Below are 15,883 nucleotides of genomic sequence, written 5' to 3' on the forward strand. Positions count from 1 at the left end.
TGCAGCCTCCTTTCTTACTCCGCTGCTCTCCCTCTGGTGCCTACAATGTTCAGCCGCACCGTGAACCACACAACCCCATGGGCTTCACCTTTATGTCTTGTCCATCTTCTGAGGACTGCATCCTGAGAAGCTCTTGGGACTTCCCCTGTGCTGACTGCTTTGAACAAATCACCTCTGATCGAATTCATCAGAATCAGTCTTTCTGCTGACCTTTCACCTAACCGTAACACTCCTTGGATGGTGTTGTATCTCCACGGTTGTGCGTGTGGAAAGGGGTGAACCACCACCATATAGTAATGCTCAGCTCATCCCTTCCCTCTCAAAGCTGTAAGGAGACTTCTTGGCAAGGCTGGGTTTGCTATAAATTCTTTGACTGTGTGGCTATTACTTTGAGATGAAATTTGAACTCCAACTTGCAGTGAACCTGTATCCTTGTCACAGGAGTCTTGCCGTTGAGAAAGGAATGCTTAGCAGGGAAAGGCACCAAGTCAGGGTGTTGGGAATGCTAGTTTAGCCGCTTTGGGAACCATGTGGCAGAAACAAACTTCAGCTGCACACATGGAAAGGAAAACATTAGTTCTAACAATTCAAGTGTTGTTCCAGAACTCAGGCATAAGAATGCAGCCAAACCTGGGCATGGTGGCGCACGCCTTTAATCCCAGAACTCAGGAGGCAGAGGCAGGCAGAGCTCTGTGAGCTTGAGGATAGCCTGGTCTACAAAGTGAGTTCCAGGACAGCCAGAGCTGCACCGTGAAACCCTGTCTCAAACAAACACAAACAAAGAATGCGGCCAGGGGGCTCGGGACTCTCACACTCTGCCTCACTCCTCTGTCCCTCTCACCACGCACACTCCAAAGCATAAGTTGTAGATTTTGTAGCTTCACACTCTTAAAGGGATCCTTACTGAACTCTCAAAGATGTTCAAAGACCAGATTAAGTTGGACATCTCAGCCATCCTGACCAGTCCAGTGTGGCGAGGGGTTCCTGCAAGGCCACTGGAATATGACATCTCACCACAAGGAGGGACAAGAGCATAGGACAACGCTGCAGATGTCCACCACAGAGAATAGCTTCACAGGGATGGGAAGCAGCCCGACAGTTTGAGTCGTGAATGCTCAGACTGGAGACCACAACTAGACCAGAGTCAAGGCCAAGAATCTGCGCTGCTTAGACCTTTCCTAACAGTGAAAATCTGATGATAAAGTTCGAGTTTGGCCGTGTATTATTTATCATTTGCTGCTATGTCTACTGAAGTCAGATACTAATACACTATATAAGAAGCTCCAGGGCTGAAGAGATGACCCTGGATAAGAGTGTGCCCTGCTCTTGCAGACACTGGGTTCAGTTCTCTGTACCTACCTCAGGTGACTCCCAAGTGCCTGTAACTCCAGCTCTGGGGGATCACAAGCCTCTGGCCTCTGAGGGCACCTATGTGCAACCATGCACAAACACACACATACACATGCCTAAAATTAGTAGAAATAAATCTTTTTAAGCTTCTGGGATATGGAGATTAAGATGTCCACTTATGAAACCAGTGGGAGATTGGCCACAATTGGGTCCACAGTGTTAGGAACATATACCTTTTAAACCCGGGTACATTGTTTTAGTTGTTGCAGACAGCAGTTTTCTAAAGTGGCCAGGACACTGTCTCATCTCGGCACACATTGTCACAGTTTTAAAAGAATGAGGTTAATACCAAGTATAACCGTGACTCCTGATCAAGTACCCAAGATGATCCTGCTCCATACATTGACGCTTGCTGTGCTCTAGGATGACACAATTGTGAGCCGCTGAAGCCTGCGTGGGCCGAGCAGGCTGGGCTGGGAACAGGCACCTCACAATTCAGATCAGCAGCCTGCACTTTGCACAATTTAGTGGGAATAAAAAAATTAGAAAAGAAGTTCAGTGTCTTGAAATTCAGCAGGATGGCCTGCAGCCTGAAGTTGACTTGGCTTTTTCCTACCAACTTTATTTAAATCTTACTGGAAACATCCCTGACTGGTTTTACTAAGAAATTCTAATTTTAAAAGGTGCTGTTGAGATGCAGGCTGACCCAGTATAAAAAGGACTTATACCTTTTTATAAAATTCTGCTCAAGCTTGACCCAAGTGCATATTACATTAGTCCCTCACAGTCAACAAGCTGATTGGGCCGGAAAATACAACCCTGAATACTTCATAAATGTATTCAACAAGTGTCTTGTTAGAACAGTCTCAAAACCATATGAAATGGAAGGAAACAGCTCTATTGAATGGACTACTAAAGTTGACATGCTTTGCAAGACTGATGCAGCCCAGTTTGTATTGCATTAAATAAGATAGCAACCATGGGATGAGATATTAAATAAAACAGTAACCAATGGCTTACAGGCTTGGGGTGAGGGCTGCATAAGGCAACAGGTCTTGGTCCAGAAATGCTGCCATGATCGAGGGTTAGAAGTCAGTCTGCTGCAGCTCTTTAAATAACGGAGTAATGATGAGTGACGACACCAACCACCGCTTCGATTCAGCATTTCATTTTATTTGTACTGCACCCGGTAGGCAAAGGGTCTCAACTCTAACTATTCCATAGTGTATGTACCATCATCGTCCATGTCTTTTCCACATTCTCTCTCCTCTCCTCCTCACTCACTTCACAAGATAACTACAGTTCATTCAGAAGGAAATGCTTTGAGCTCCAAATGTTGGAGTGAAGATATACATTTGCCTTTCTCAAGACAACACTGAAAAAAATATCAGACTGCTAAGTAAACACACAGAACAGTACAGAGAACAAGGGTGGGCGGTGAGTTTAATACACATTGAAAAGATCTATTTGCTCTCTCTATTTTGTTTTTTAGAGAAATGTGGGTTAAAAGTTTATCATGAAGAAGCCGGGCGGTGGTGGCGCACGCCTTTAATCCCAGCACTCGGGAGGCAGAGGCAGGTGGATCTTTGTGAGTTCGAGGCCAGCCTGGGCTACCAAGTGAGTTCCAGGAAAGGCGCAAAGCTACGCAGAGAAACCCTGTCTCGAAAAACCAAAAAAGAAAAAAAAAAAAGAAAAAAAAAAAAAAAAAAGTTTATCATGAAGAGTGCCTAGACTCTAATATCATTTAAAATGTCCCCTTTCCTTCTGTGCTTATGCACAAAATCATTCAGAAGACAAAGCAAAGGCTCTGGAGATGCTGACTCATGTTTCCATACACCCTAAGGAAATACGGATTTCTTAATGGGCCTTTTGTTAACAAAAGCCAAGCCCACCGCAATGTGAACTTTATACTATGGGAAGAGAAAATCTAATTAGCTGAACTAAGCCTTAAACCAGAGAAAATCTGGAAGTGCCATGGGAATGCTCCTTATTGATTTCCTGTCTCTGCCTCTGACACAGCAACAAGTCTCATGATATTTCACAGGAAGTCCAGTGCCACCAGAAGGCTTGCTGTGTACACATGACGCTTACAGCCAGACCTTCCTGTCCAGATGAAGATGCCGTCCAAATCCCCACAACAGAAAACAATCGTGAAGACTCCGCAGCTGCAAATCATTTCCAACCAGTCATAAGGATGACTCGGTGCTTTCATTACAAGTATCATGCAAAAGTTAAGAACTAAATAAAGAAACACTGTGAAAATGCGAATTTGGTAACACACAGTATTCTGATCCAGTGTGCACAAAATAGAGCAAAGAAAATACTTCTTCAAAAAGAAACAGCAATGGCTTCATCAATGAAGACGACAAAAACTGGCCCCGCTCTTTAACACTCTCTTAACCCAGACAGCCTGAGGAATTTTGTTTTTACACCGTTTTCATGGGTGCACCAACAACCCCATGGGTGTGGGCCTAAGGTCATTGCCAGCGTAGGGTGCTCTGAAGGAAGGGAGACTGTCCTATGAAGTAGTCATCACGTTATTTATGCAGCGACGATGGTAAATTGAAATCAGATCTTCACAGGTCCTAATTATGAGACATGCGAAAATGAATCTGTTCTAGGGGTTACAGGCAAGTGTCTGATTTCTCATTGACCCAGACCCTGAGTTCATTTTACCATCTTGTAACTGTGGTAAGGCCTAAAGCAGTGGTTCTCAGCCTTCCTAAGGCTCTGATCCTTTAATAAGTTTCTCAGGTTGTAGTGATTCCCAACCATAGAATTATTTTTGTTGCTACTGTAACTTTGCTAGTTATGAATTATAATGTAAATATCTACATTTTCCAATGATCTAAGAGGACCCATGTGAAAGAGTCCTTTGAACCACCCCCCCCCCCAAGGGGTCACGACCCACAGGTCTAAAGGTTATGGGAGATGTCAGAGATACAATGATCTTAGACTATGTATTACCCTGTTTCATAAGTGATAATGAACTTTCTAAATAAAAATTAATAATTTAACTTAGTTCAAATGATCACTATTGGCAAGAATTGGTTTAAAATGGATGCATCTATGATGGGAAATTTTAAAGGGAAAACAATTTCTCTTAATGGGCATTTTTTAGTTAAGACTCAGAATTAGTTACTTCTAATTAGGGTCCCTGACAAAATAACATTGGAGGATTTTTTTTTAAGTTGGAACAAAAGTAAATATGACAGGATTTGGTGGTACATGTTTTTCCCTAAATCTTCCTAATTTTTCATAGATTCTAGAATCAAGTTGAATGAGGAAATCTAGCCTTCCAACAACCTAGAACCATTTGTATTGAAGCACATTCCAGAGACAAATTAACCTACTGATTGAAAGCAATTTGGGCTTGATCCTGCTCTATGCTGTACTGACAACCCAGGCTGCCCAAAAGACTTTATTTTCAAACAGTGACATGGTGATTGTTGACAACAGAGAGAGCACTATGGATGTGTGATTGAAGATCACTTCCAGAGTGAGCTAATGTCAAAACCAAGACGGACAGCCTGTTCCCATGGAGCAGAGTCATCGGTGTGTTTACACAGTGGTGACAGTCAATTGAAATCAGGTCCTAACAACAGCAGCAATTGTAAAACATTTCATCACAAGAAAAGTCATGAGTCCAGACAAGCAGAGGATTCCAAGTGTAAACAGTCTTGAGTACCATCTGAGCGAAAGACGCCAAGGAGCTTGGACTGCCATCCTTTCTGAAGTTGTGCTCTTCTGGGGCTGGGGACATTAATGAAGAGGTCGTTTTAATTCAAAGACAATTTGACCAAGACTTCAAAAGCAAAAAGAAACAGATCAGTGCTTTTTGGTTCTGGGTGATTTACAAAACGGGTTTTCACCTTCTTAAGCCTTGCTATGCACCCTGTAGAGACTAGGGAGAGCGAGGTTCAAGAATTGGTCATAATGAGACCCTAGTGAGGCTCTTAAAGGAGCTGAGGAGTGGGGAGAGGACAAAGAAGCACCAGACATCGTTAAGCTGTCCATGCTCAGTGGGTTTTCTCTAACTTTGTCCCCCCAAATTAATGAAACGTATGTTCTAACCTAAAATGCCCATGCTTCACTGAAATATATATATATATATATATATATATATATATATATATATATATATATATATAACTAATTTAAAATCTAACAGACTATCATCGAAAATAGAGAAAAATACAGGAAAGTACAAAGCAAACAGAGGGTCAGTGAAGAACCTGGAAACACTAGACATTCAAAAAGCTACAAAGATGGTCTGCATGGAATGGAATCACTGTAGTGGGCACTTACTATGGTGCTTCCAACTACAGTTTAGAAGCATCGGCAACAGCAAGATTTGCCGATGGCTTGGCTGAAGGGGCTAAGGAAAAGAGAAAAATGAAGAATCTGAGAACTTCTGGCCTGAGTATTTGCCCTCAACTGAGAAGGAAAGCCAGAGGTAGAGCGATTGGGGGGAACTGGTTTGGATATGCTGGTATTGAAGTCCTAAGAGATAGCCCAGATGGCTGGAGATGCCTGTGTTACTTCAGAGTCCCAGAGATAAATTTAGGTCAAAGATGTAAATTTGGGAACCTGGAGACTTCTGGATGCTTCTAAAGAGAACAAAATACAAGAATGCTTTTTTAAAAACATCATGTTCATCTCTTAATACATGAGCAGTAACAGAAAATAAAAGTATATGTCATGAGTGTGGAAAATCATTTTTAGTTTGTCCAGATGAAATATTATTCACAAAAGCCAAGTTTATTCTACCTACAAGATCCAAGTTATTCTAATCTCCAGATCCGTGATTGGATCACAAGCCAAAAATCTTAAGAATTCTCAGCATTTCTATTTCTTGACACTCCAAAGTTTTAACTGCTCCAATTTATTCTACCTATTTATACAAATAACTTATATAGACATGTTTTATTTTATTATTTGTGTGTGTGTGTGTGTGTGTGTGTGTGTGTGTGTGTGTGTGTGTGTGTACATGCATGCAAGTGAACACAGAGATCAGAAAAGGGTGTCAGATCTCCTGGAGCTGGAGTTACCAGTGATAATGAGCCTCATGACTTGAGTCCTTGGAATTGAACTCTGGTCCTCTGAAAGAGCAGCAAGTGCTCTTAAATGCTGAACCATCTGTCCATCCCCCACTGACTATTTTAATTGGACCATTATTACTGAACTTACATTTCTTTTTTTTTTGGTTTTTCGAGACAGGGTTTCTCTGTGTAGCTTTGCGCCTTTCCTGGAACTCACTTGGTAGCCCAGGCTGGCCTCGAACTCACAGAGATCCGCCTGGCTCTGCCTCCCGAGTGCTGGGATTAAAGGCGTGCACCACCACCGCCCGGCCTGAACTTACATTTCAAAAGTAGTTTTGTAAGTAGAAGAATATTTTGGTGCCATTGGGGGTTTGTAGAAAATTCAACGAATAGTATGTAGAAATCCTTTCTCCAACACAGTTCCCTTTTATTAGTATTGTCTTTGTAGGAAACTTATCAGTCTCTCTTCCAAAGTGAATGAACCGCTCTGGATTCCCATCAGCAAATAGTGAGAGCATATGTTGTGCAGCCCCCTCGCTGGCATTGTTAAATCAGCATTTTGATTTCAGCTCCTCCTCCAGGTGAGTAGTTTCCTCGTGGCTTTCATTTGCAGTTCTCTTATTACATGGCACACATTTCATACTTATTTTTCACACACTTATTTGCCACATATATATTCTTTGGTGAAGCATTCATATTTTTTGCCACTTTTAAAAGTAGGTTATTAGCCGGGCGGTGGTGGCGCACGCCTTTAATCCCAGCACTCGGGAGGCAGAGCCAGGCAGATCTCTGTGAGTTCGAGGCCAGCCTGGACTACCAAGTGAGTTCCAGGAAAAGGCGCAAAGCTACACAGAGAAACCCTGTCTCAAAAAAAAAAAAAAAAAAAAAAAAAAGTAGGTTATTTACTTACTATTATATTTTAAGGAGTTTTCATATATTTTGGCTACAAGTCTTAGATAAGTTATATAGTTTACAAAATTTTTCTCCTAGTTCACAGATTGTATATTCACTAATATTATCTTTTGTTGAGCAGGGACGTTTTTTAATTTCAATGAACTCTAATATTAAATTTTGTTTTGTGAGTTATGCATTTGGGATTTTTCTCACTATCCCATCTGCAAAGTTAGGGCTACCTAAGGTTTCCCCTGCTATCTTCTGGTCATTTCACTGTTTATGCATTTACATTTAGTGTATTTTCCATTTTGAACCAATTTTGTGAAGACGTGAGGACAGTGCGTATATTCATATTTTACATCAAATGTCCCATCATTCTAGCACATTTGGAAAACCATTCCTTCTTCATTGAAAGGGCCAAAGGTCCTCATCAAAGATCAGCTGACAATATTTGGATCTGCTTCTGGACTCCTTTCTGTTCCATTGATCTATTTGTCTATTCATTTGCTGATAAGAAATTGACTATTTCAACAGTGCTGTGAGTCTCATGAAAACCCACACCAGAGTTTGTGTTCATAAGACACAGGCTCCAGCTGTGGCTACCACATAGGGTTCTTATGCCTAAAAAGTAAACTGAATTAAGTCTGTTAAGGAAAAAAGAAAAAAGATCTTCAATAATGTTTAAGTGTCCTCAACAACCAAACATATAGTCATTCTTGCACTTTGCCTTATTTCCATTTCTTAGTACTCTAAGTCTGTAATGCTCTGTGTTTTTTTTTTAAGCCAGCAAGGTTATTTTTATCTACAAACTTCACTTACTGTTCAGGAAGTTATTTAAAACTGCCCTAGAGTAAGTGGGATATTCCTCCCAAAAGCTTCCATGGAATTCCTTGTGCACTATGCCTGTAGGAATCATCACCATGTTGTATTCATCGGTCCCTAGCACCAAAATAAATGTTTGTACACATGGACATTCAAGTTTCTTGAGAAAAGAGGATTGCTTATGTATATCTCAATATATCCCAGATATACAATGGGCTAATTAACAGATTTGGGTAAATGAATGACAACTAGTTGGTAAGGAATATTGCAAACTTTAGTAACTGCTATGTCCTGACAAAAATGTCAATCATCTGTTTGAACTAATGGTGTCAACATTGGTCGTTAATGCCTTTCAGTTATTTGTCTAACAGCAAGTCTTTATAATGCCAGTTTCTGTGCTATGTGCTGACAAAAACATCAGTTTAATACTAGCCCTAAGCCCACCACAAAGATAATAGCATAAAGGGATAGATGTCAGTGTACAAATGTTACAATGCCACAAAATAAAAGGAATCTAAAATAATTCAAGAAGATGAACACAGAGCTTTACTCAATGGCCAAAGACATGCAGAAGAGACGCTCGAGTGCTAATTCATCAATCCGAGTATTCGGCCCTAAATGTCCTAAACAGCATTTTTATAGTACGGTAGGTCGAAGGATCTAGTTTATCAGAGAGAGCTATTTTGTGTATTAAGATGCAGTCAGCTTCTGTACCTGTCAATGCATCTGTGGGCTTCTGATGGCCTTTGAAAACTTTACTTTCCCCACAGGAAGCAGCCCCACGTGCTTCAAAGTCGCTACGATCTTAAGCCACCAGAAAGAGAAAAGAGGAGCTTGAACCCAGGCTGCAGGGGAAAGTATTCTCGGGTGCGTCCCCATGTATCCTTTGGTTCATGGCTTGCACATGACCTGGATCCCATCTATGCCTCCCAGCTTTCCTTGGCTGACACAAATGGCCCTCAGAGCCTCTGTGGCAAGCTGTCTTCTCACAGCCTTTCCTGTCAGGTCTAGAGAGCAGATCTAGCGGGAGCAATTCATCTGATAGTTTTCTAACACACGTGTGAACGTAATTGGATGCAGATTGCTCCACTGCTGTGATTGTATTGTCACCCGTGATTCTGACCCTGAAATCATTCTCCCACGGACTAAGTTGACAATCCTGATTAAATGCCCGAGCCATGTTTTTATTTGTGGTTTCTTCCATTTGTTTCATATAGGAGGCTGACTTAATTAGTTAGTTGTTTCAGTATGCACAATATAACTTACTGTTATCATATAATGCATATTTATGAGAATATGAATTACCGAATCTGTTGAAGATTAATATCGTGTTTTCCATTGCCTAATTAGTCATCCCCAGATAGCCGAGTTGATCATGGTTATAATGGAGAAAGCGCCTGTACTTTGGCTTTCCCACACAGCTCAGTCACTTCAGTTCCAAAGCATAGCACATTCATCTTTGACACAGAAGCATTTTAAATTTTTATAAATGTAGACTTACTGACAAACTTGCCAGTTGCCTCTCTATAAATGTGAGCTAAATCTTTGTTTTGTTTCTATAATAAGAATTCTCACAGGGAACATCACAAAGAGTCAATATGTAGAAATTAATTGGCTCTTAGGATTATTGTGATGGACTCTTAGCATGGCGTCCTTACACCCAAAAAGATCATAAGAGGTGAGCAACTCAAAATTATCCACATATTTATAACTTGTCTCCATAGAATAAATTAACATATGTATCTAAAGGTAAGATTTTTATTCAAAAAAACACATGACAATGAATGTTGACAAAGACAGGGCAAAGAGAAACCCTTAAACATTGTGAGGGTGGAAACTGATGTGGCCAGTGTGGGAGTCAATGAGGAGGGTTCTAAAAAAAATCAAAATAAAACTACCATATCACACTGTTATACCATATATATCTTAGGTATGTACCCAAAGGACTCTAAGCTAACATCCCACCAAGCACATGCACATTCATGTTTATTGCTACAAGATTTGCAATAGCTAAGAAGCAGAGTTCACCTAGATGTCCATTATGAGATAAATGCAAAATATGATGCATCTCTCAATGGAATTTTTTAGCCATAAAGAAAAATGAAAGGATAACATTTGCACAAAAATGAATGGAACTGAAAAATCATATGCTTAACAAAATAAGCCAAACAAATGCTTTATGTTTTCTCTTATATGGAGAATCAGTGTGTGTGTGTGTGTGTGTGTGTGATTATAGGCGACCATGAGAAGGGAGGGAGCGATAACAAAGGAGAGAAGAGAGGATGTGGAATTCACATGAAGTCTAACAAAGGTCTATTTGGGGGAAAGAAAGGGACGAACAGAAGGGGCTGGGAAATGGAATGAATCAGAACAAAATGTAATGGCATATACATACCAAAAATATGATGATGAAGTCTATCGCTTGATATGCTAACTTAAAAATCAATAAACAAAAAAGGAATATTAGAAGTACGATAAATGCTCAGATTGCACGAGCTTAGCTCGAATTGGTCCAGACATGACAGTGTGACCCTATCAAGGCACTGGTCTATGGGACTGGGGAAACGGCCTTCAGCGACTGTAACAGATTCCAAGGTTTCTCAGGAGATAAATCCTCTAATGGCATTGAAGGTAACTGCAAAAAGAAAAGCCTTGTTAAAGTAGAACCTTTTCTATGTTAGTCATCACAAAAATGCATTGACATACCCATCTTATTAAAAAAAAAGTTTTCAAAATATTAATATTTGGAACAGTCCACATATTATGAGTCCTACCACACAGAAACTTAATCCTGTATGTCTGAGGGAGGCATCTACTGAATGGGTAATATATGACAGAAAAAAGCAACTCCAAAATATTATTACCAAACTAATGTTGGCACAACCTAGTACTCTAGTAAAACTGACAGTCAAGAATCCTGCAGCAGCTTTGGGGCCATGAGTCTGAGCATAAGCCTTCCTCCCAGTGATCTGGACAACACCATACCGAGTGTTGAGGATATCACACTGAACAGCGTTCTAGATACCACCGTGTACAAAGTGTCCAGGATATCACCCTGCAGTCAAAATACCTCCCTGAAGGCAAAATTATGGATATTACACCAGAGCCAGTGGTCAGGATGTGATGCCTCATCCTGTGACTAAGCTATCATGCTTTAGCCAACTCTACATAAATCACCCTGCTACTAGTGCTCTGGGTGTCATGCTATAGTCATTGTCTAGGCTATCATAGCATCAAATGTCCATAACACCCTTCAGCCAATATGCAGGATATAATAGTATACAAAGTCACCAGCTAGCCCTCTGCATCCAGTGCCCCGGTTGTGGCTCTGCAGCTACTGTTCTGAATGTGACTCACCCACCCCACATCCAGAGCTCTGGTTACTGCTGCAGAAAGTACCCTGCATAGCAACTTGCACTCCATCTTCTGGGTATGACTGTGTATCAGCACTTTGGATACCACCCTGCCCAGGCTGCTCTGTGTATTACACTCTACAGTCTGAATACAACCTGGCAGCCAATGTTCTGGACATCAGCCTGCATCAACACTCTGGATATCACACTAGAATCAATGTTGAGATCACCCTATAGCTAATGCTATACATATGACCCTACAGGCATGTTCTGGATATACTCCCAACCATTCTTGACTAGTGCCCTGAACCCAATGTCCAGAATGTCACTATGCACTCAGTATTTTAGATATCACCCTGCACACAGCGTTCTGGATACTACCCCATAGCCAGGTCCAGGGTATTACTCTATGGCCAGTTTCCTACATATCACACTGTAGCCAGTATCCAGGATATTACTACAGTGATTAAGATATTACTCAGGATATCAACTACACTCCAGGGGAGGTCGCTCACCTAGGAAGAGTTGGCCAACACAAAGCTCCATGTTCCTTTTTGTGGGCTTTTTGCTTTGTTTTGTTTGGGCATTGTTCAGTGTTTTTTTTTTTTGTTTGTTTGTTTGTTTTTTGACTCATTGGGTTTTTTCTACTTTGATTTTCATTTGTTTTTTATTTTTTGTTTAAGAGGGGAAAACAAGAGAGAACATGAGTGTACAGGGAGGTGGGGAGGATCTGAGAGGAGTTGTGGGAAGAGAAAGAATATGATCAAGATATATAATATAAAAAATTGTTAAGATATTACCCAGGGGCTGGGTATGGTGGTATGCACCTTTAATCCCAGCACCTGAAAGACAGAGGTAGGCATATCTCTGTGAGTTCAAGGCCAGCCTGGTCCACATAGCAAGTTCCAGGCAGCCAGGGTTGCGTAGGGAGATGTCGGCTCCCCAAAAGACAAAGGTACCAGCTGAAAAACAGCCATAAGCCAGTGCTCTGAATATAATAGTGCAGTCAGTGTCCAGCACACCACCTTGCACCCAATGTCCTGAATATCACCCTGAAAATACTGTTCTAGCTATGACCCCGTACCCAAGGATCAGGCTATCACCTGCAGCCAGTGCTCTGGATAGCACCTGGTGGTTTGAAGGCAGCCCTGTATCCAGTGTTCTGGATATCATCTTGAATCCAATGTTAGGTGATCTCCCTAACAGTGTATGTAAGATGTTCCTAATTCAATGCTCCTAATGTAACAACGCAGCCCAAGTTCTGCATATAACCGTGCAGCCAGTGTTCAGAATATGACCTGACACTGTATATTATATAACTATACCCAGTGTCCAGGATATCACCCTGTAGTCAGTGTTCTGGACATCACCCTTCACCCTGTGCTCCAGTATCTCTCTTCAGCCAGTGTTCTGGATATAAGTCTCCACTTAGTGTCTGAGATTTAATCCCTGACATCACCCTGGAGCCAGTGTTCTGGACACCAGATTTTACCCAGTGTCTGGGATATCACCCAGGTTATCAGATAGCTGTCAGTGTCCTGGATATCATCTTGCATTCATATTCCTGGATATAACACTGTACCCAGAATACCCAGTACCTAGTCTGAAGAGTACTTATACTTCTTTGACACTAACATATCTTCAGAACTTTTGACTAGGTAAATGTTGCTATAGCAACTTCCCACAGCATTTTTCTTCCACAATGTATCCATTATGCACTTCCTTCACTGGAGGTCTGATGTGGCTCCCAGTAGTGTTTGATTCTACTTCATGGAGTTGGGCTAGGAGCTGTCCCATCACATTCCAAGTAGAACTGGACATACATCTTGACCTGTATCACTTCTTCTATTCTGATTCTCCTCCACTGTTTCCTGCTGCTCTTTATTGTGTGCATATCTGTTGCCTATCTTTTGTCAGTTGTATTATCTGAGTCAGTTGAACGTTATAATCATGTTCTTTATATATCACTGAAAACGATCTGCTTCAACTATCCTGAAACACTAAACCTACCACCTCTTCGTTGACTTTGATAGCTCTGACTAACTTCTGAATGATGACCTTCCTCAAAACACCTGCTCAGAGCCTTCTTATGTCTTAATTCTGCAGGCAGTTTCTATTCTTATCAAGAAAATCTTTGAAGACAGGATCATGCTATTCCTTCTTTTATGTCTCTCTTATATAGCTAATTATTGGTCACACTCAATAGTAATCTAACATGGACTATGTACACTGTACCTATGTATTCTTCATACCACGCAGACCAAGCTTTTGCACTTAGCAGGCACATAAATAATTTAATCAATAGAGTAATGTATAATTAGTTACTTGGTGAATAGACAGAGAATTGGCGGTACAATGCAAAGTAAGGTACAGTATAGTTTAAGAGGTATAGCATGGTTTAAGAGGTATAGCATATCTTTGCAGAGTCTAAACTTTGCTTGCTCATTAATATTACTAGCATTTGGCTTATAACTGACTGTGAGTCAGTCACTTGACCTGCAGTCTGTTAACAGGATAGCTACAATAGATAGGACAGCATCCGCACATCAGCCACAAGCCTGCAGACTCAGAGGATTTTTGTCTTAATAGCACAACAGAAACTGAAAGTGGTTGTTCATCTTATTTTTCTACAATAAAGGTAGCTCAGAAGGATTCAGGGGAAAGTAAAGTAACTAATGGGAGCTCTCTGGAAATGAACATGAAACATGGGTTTGATCCCATGTCACTCTAGTGCCCAGTGCTGAACTTTTTCCACTCTTTTTAAGATTATGTACATGTATACATAATTGTATGGAGATATGTGCCTGTGAGTGCAGGTATCTACAGAGGCCAGAAGAGGACATAAGATCCCCTGGAGTTGGAATTACAAGCAGCTGTGAGCCTTTAGACACGGGTACTGGGAACCAATCTTGGGTCTACTGCAAGAGTAGTATGTGTTTTTAACCACTGAGCCATTTCTTAAGCCCCAGGACTTTTTTCTCTCTGTACTGCTTCATTTTTAAGATAGCATTTTTAAAAATATCACCTCTATATTTTCCAAGTGTTTTCAGATGATGGTGACTAGCACATTACGTTTCACTGACCCATGACTACCCATGAGCTTATGTGACACACATAAGCTATTTTAGCAGAAAGAATGGCTGAATCATGGAAACTCGAGGGAGGAACATTTTGAAGTAATTAAAAGTTGAAATTACTCAAATCGTAGACATCTTCTAAAATTGATAGATACATGAGTCTTGAGTTCGGGGTCCTGATGGACCAAGAAGCACAACAACCCCAAAGACCCAGGTAAAAGTTAGCAGCAGATGACAAAGGATGGAATAAATAAGGAAGCCGGGTTAGCGAGGAAGGGATGGGTGCTGAAAGCTAGCTTTCCGACTTCACAAGTCTCTTAAGGCTGAGACCAGAGAAAGAGAAATGGGAGCAGGGAGATAGAACAAGGAGGAGAATCTACTAAAACACACCTCGTTTGAAATTGGCATAATGATATCTGATACCGTGTGTACTAATCAACTTTTAGAAGTTCAAAATCTATTCTCAGAAAAAAGAGGGGAAAAAAATCTCAGTTCTACTGTTTTGCCACTTCTGGCTCTGGGTACAGAGATAAGGTAGTCAGGGTAAGTGACATAGAAGATTTTTCACCCTGAGAGAGCAACAGCTTGAAAGTTACATAATGACAGAGGGGACATTTTAAACCATCGATACACCCGAAAAGGTAAAAGCACACCAATCTTGGGGGAGGGAACAAAGAGAGAATCCCTCTCAAGCATTACAAATTGAAATTATTTGGTGTCTCTAGTACTTTTAGATTTGAGTCAATTTACTAGGTTAAAAAAAAAAAAAAAGCATGGTAAAACGGCAGTTGGATGTCAAGCTTGGTGACAGGTGGGAGGAACACATTCCTGCTCCGGATCCATAGGCCGTCACAGAGCACTTGCTGGGCGTGTCTCTTTCATCTCCAGATGGAGCACAGTGAGCAGGAGGTCTTGGCATCTCTCTGCTTGCAGAACAGCTTTTAAAGTTCCACCCTTAAGTGGTTAGAGGGCCTGAGAAACTAAAAGCCACATCTTCCTCCCGGGTAAACGGAAGCATGCTCTCAAATGGTACCTTCAGAGAGTGACTTTTCCAGCTCTGTAAACATCTTGGGCTTCTGGTAGTTTGTCTCTTGAACTGTGTCAGTTGATGTCCTGTTAACTTCATCACATGCTGTGACACCCACTTGGGACTTGGGACTCTCTCCTCATCTGCGAATCTCTGTGCTGCCATCTTTGGTGTTTGAATGATGCCAGCCCATCACTGCTAACACAGCATCGTTAGCAACCTGTCCTTCCAAAACTCCCCTCAGCTGCAGAGCGGCACACAGACTGCTGCAGGTCCTGGGGGTCTGGAATCCCCAATGACTGACGGTGCAAGATGCTG

The 15,883-nt window shown here is 41.3% G+C and overlaps 1 long non-coding RNA gene across 1 annotated transcript; it reads left to right on the forward strand.

Annotated features, from left to right (window-relative positions):
• The first annotated feature begins 6,801 nt into the window (after nt 1-6,801).
• LOC143269538 (uncharacterized) lies at nt 6,802-9,295 on the forward strand. Its single transcript, XR_013046018.1, has 2 exons — nt 6,802-6,973; nt 8,879-9,295. It is a non-coding gene; the product is annotated as an uncharacterized LOC143269538 (long non-coding RNA).
• Nucleotides 9,296-15,883: the final 6,588 nt, after the last annotated feature.

This window comes from Peromyscus maniculatus, chromosome 19, assembly GCF_049852395.1.
Source record: "Peromyscus maniculatus bairdii isolate BWxNUB_F1_BW_parent chromosome 19, HU_Pman_BW_mat_3.1, whole genome shotgun sequence".
Classification (NCBI taxonomy): domain Eukaryota; kingdom Metazoa; phylum Chordata; class Mammalia; order Rodentia; family Cricetidae; genus Peromyscus; species Peromyscus maniculatus.